This window comes from Netta rufina (genome assembly GCF_964035555.1).
Source record: "Netta rufina genome assembly, chromosome: W".
Lineage (NCBI taxonomy): Eukaryota > Metazoa > Chordata > Aves > Anseriformes > Anatidae > Netta > Netta rufina.
The window spans coordinates 14913993-14917628 of NC_140139.1; the positions used below are offsets into that span (position 1 = coordinate 14913993).

Below are 3636 nucleotides of genomic sequence, written 5' to 3' on the forward strand. Positions count from 1 at the left end.
CAAGTTGCTGCTTCAGGTGCGCACAACTTTGGCAGGACTACCCCCCGTGCATAAACATACCTACTTTACAATCTTACTGATTGTGGAGTCCGTTTTCCACAAGTCACCGGGTCCTCAGGACTCATCCCTGAGTATTTTCTCATTCTAACCCTAAGTTTCTCATATGATTTCTGTGTCGTGGGTTGTTATTATCCCAGTCTGCAAGCAGATATTTCTGCTCTATTGAAATTACTCCCAGTCGGGGGGTGGGTTGGTTCTTTCATATTCTTGCATAGCTGCCTGCCTAATCATTCCCAGCTCTTCTCTAGTGAATAACATACTCAAGACTGACATTTCTCCCCCAGAGAAATATTCCGGAAAATATTACCCACTAACAAATTAATGTTTGTTATCCATGCAAATATATCCATATTCAAGTTTCTTACCCGAGTTAATGGAAGAAACTAAATTTCAAACTAAAAATCAATCATTGCAATAGAAATTTACTTATTTTATTTTTTCAAAGTTGTATCTACGCTTTTGCGAAGTGAAAAATGCACCTTTCAGAAACACATCTATACCTCTACTGAGCTAAATATTAAATCAGATGACATAAGTAAATGTCAGTTACTAAACATTTCTTATGAGTGCAATAACACATTCTAATCTCAATTACTTCAGTCAACTCTAATACTAATATGTTACCTTATATGTCCAAGGTTTCCTTATACACTGATTTAAATTTAAATAGAAAAGTCAGTTCCTGAGCATTACATAAGACCCCCTGCAACACACACAAAAGCAGGTAATAAAACTAAAACACACACCAACTTTACAAACATTTTGACTTTTTAGGATTTATTAAGCAGTTGTCACAGTACAGGGGGGATATTTGGAATGGGTGTGAGAAAGTCTGTTTAGGGTTTTGTTTAAATCGCTTCCTAAAAAATGTAATTTTAAAAAAGGCAATAAAAATATTACTCAGTTCATAGAAGTTCAAAAACAATCAGAAGATTTATGATCTACTTCACATTTGACTTTAGTTAGAAGTCCCAGAAACTGCCGTTTTCCTGGCCTAAGAAAGAAAGATTTATAATTTTGGTAAAAGCACAAAGTTACATATACTACATAAAAGACTAAAAACCAAACACTTAATCCAAGACAAGCCCCACATTTCAAATCACCAGGATAAAATAAGAGTTTAGTTCTTTGGGTACAAAATTAGGTTATAAACACAGGCACCCACCCCCTGCTTGTGAGGGAGGCACCACAGCATCCCCGGTATGCCACCACACCCTGTGTCCAGTACAAGTTGAGCCCAGAGCCCCCACATAGCCTTGACCTCCCGCAGGTCTGCCACCACCTGCCCTCCCTCAACACGGTCTGTTCTTACATCTACAACCCCCGGAAAAAAAAAAAAAAAAAAAAAAAAAAAAACCCACACACCAGAAACGCTCTTTTTTTTTTTTTTTTTTTTTGCCTCGAGAGTGCGCTCGCTCACTGTGATGTTGACACAGAGCCTACCTGCTCCCGCTGCTGGCGGCGGCCAGGAAGGAGGGGGGGGCTCTCTCCTTGTAACGTCTCACTCAGGCCTCGGCGGCCCTGCCGCCGCCGTTCGCGGGGAGCTTGTCCAGCCCAGCCCGGCGCGCTGCGTCCGGGGGCTCTCGATCACCACTGCCCAGTTGCAGAGCTGATGACTCATACTACGGAAGACACCGATGGGCTCCTCAATAAGGAGCCGGCGGCCTGCAGACTCCACGGGGACAGGTGACCTCTTTATTCCGCTTCGGTCCACGGGCAGGGAGACAGCAGAAACCCGAGCCCCCCGCCCGGGGGAAGAAAGCAACTGGCTCTGGTGCCCGCGATTCAGCCCAGCTTGCCTCTGGCTGCAGCTACCTGCTCCGCAGCCCCCCACCTGACCCGACTCCAGCAGCACCCCTGATGGCGGGCAGGCCGGCAAGGTTGCTCCCCGCGCGCACAAGGAAGGAGGTAAAAGGAAGGGAGCGGTAAAAACGCCCGACTGGGCTGATGGGGGAATCCAAATCTCTGTCCTCGTCACTCACCGCTGTCCACTGGGGCTGCCTCTCCTTGTTCGACTCTCCTCGGCACCTTCTTCCCCTTCTTTCGTGAGCCCCGTGCCCCCTCCCCGCAGCGCTGGGGAAGGGTGAAGAAGGATGGAAACGAAATCAGTGGAGGAACCTGGTGATGTCGGGGCGATCAGACAACGGGCAGGAGCGGTGCAGGCCCCTTTTCGCGCTCCCGGCTGGTTCTCCTGCCTCAGCTGAGCGCCAGACACTGCCTGCTGCCGCTGACAGAGCGCCTTACCTCCACGGCGAGGCGAGTCCGGCCGAGAGGGTCTGAGGCAGGGTGGAGATGAAAATGGCGACCTCTCTAGCGCTGGTGCAGCGAATGGAAGGGATCCACCAGGCCGGCCCGCTCTACGCTACCAGCTGGGCTCAGCGCAACGAGGAAGGCAGGAAACAAAGGAAGCCGAGCGACAAATACAGCTATTATCCTTTTCTGTCAGCCTCTATATACAACCCACTTTGCCGCCGTCACCCTTTCAAACCGCCGCCGGAGATGGCCGCCGTGCCAGGGCCTGCCAAGGCAGCTGGTGCCGCAGCGCCCCCTAGTGCCCCGCGCGGCACCGCTGGGCGCGCGGTGGGAGCCCCGAAGGGAGTGCTCGGACTGGGCTATGACAAGGCCTCAAGGCCCAGTGCGGCCCGGGGTAGATCGTCGTTTCCGCGGTCCCTCGCGGCCAGCCCGGAACACTGATAACAGCAATAGCCATGAGCCTGGGCTAGCAGATGTACAGGGTATTACAAAGAATCATCTAGGTTGGAAGAGACCTCCAAGACCACCTAGTCCAACCTCTGACCTAACACTAACAAGTCCTCCACTAAACCACTAAACCATATCACTAAGCTCTACATCTAAACGTCTTTTAAAGACCTCCAGGGATGGTGTTCCAATGTCTAACAACCCTTTCGGTAAAGAAGTTCTTCCTAACATCCAACCTAAAACTCCCCTGGCGCAACTTTAGCCCGTTCCCCCTCGTCCTGTCACCAGGCACATGGGAGAACAGACCAACCCCCACCTCGCTACAGCCTCCTTTAAGGTACCTGTAGAGAGCAATAAGGTCACCCCTGAGCCTCCTTTTCTCCAGGCTGAACAAGCCCAGCTCCCTCAGCTGCTCCTCATAAGACTTGTTCTCCAGACCCCTCACCAGCTTCGTCGCCCTTCTCTGGACTCGCTCAAGCACCTCCATGTCCTTCTTGTCGCGAGGGGCCCAAAACTGAACACAGTACTCGAGTTGCGGCCTCACCAGAGCCGAGTACAGGGGGACAATCACTTCCCTAGCCCTGCTGGCCACACTGCTTCTTATACAAGCCAGGATGCCATTGGCCTTCTTGGCCACCTGCCTCACAGGATATGCGGTCACTTCTTGGCCACTGCCTCACAGGATATGCGGTAACAAACATCAGCCCAAAAGGTGGAAATCATCACCTTGATAAGAGCTTTTGAGCTGGCAAACATTTGGACAGATTTGAAATATGCCTTTGGTGTGGTGCATACACATGGGGCAATTTGGAAGGAGAGAGGACTTTTATCTTCCTCAATTAAACATGCAGAAGAGATACCGAAATTACTCCGAGT

General features: G+C 50.2%; 1 long non-coding RNA gene across 2 annotated transcripts; it reads right to left on the reverse strand.

The window, feature by feature from the left end:
• Positions 1 to 851: 851 nt before the first annotated feature.
• LOC311220750 lies at positions 852 to 2586 on the reverse strand. 2 transcript variants are annotated; one of them, XR_014619239.1, is made up of 4 exons: positions 2305 to 2586; positions 2043 to 2133; positions 1504 to 1682; positions 852 to 1054 (listed from the first exon to the last, which is right to left on the reverse strand). It is a non-coding gene; the product is annotated as an uncharacterized lncRNA (long non-coding RNA). The 2 variants fall into 2 exon arrangements; XR_014619240.1 differs by having other exon boundaries at positions 2043 to 2178.
• Between the last annotated feature and the right edge of the window lie 1050 nt (positions 2587 to 3636).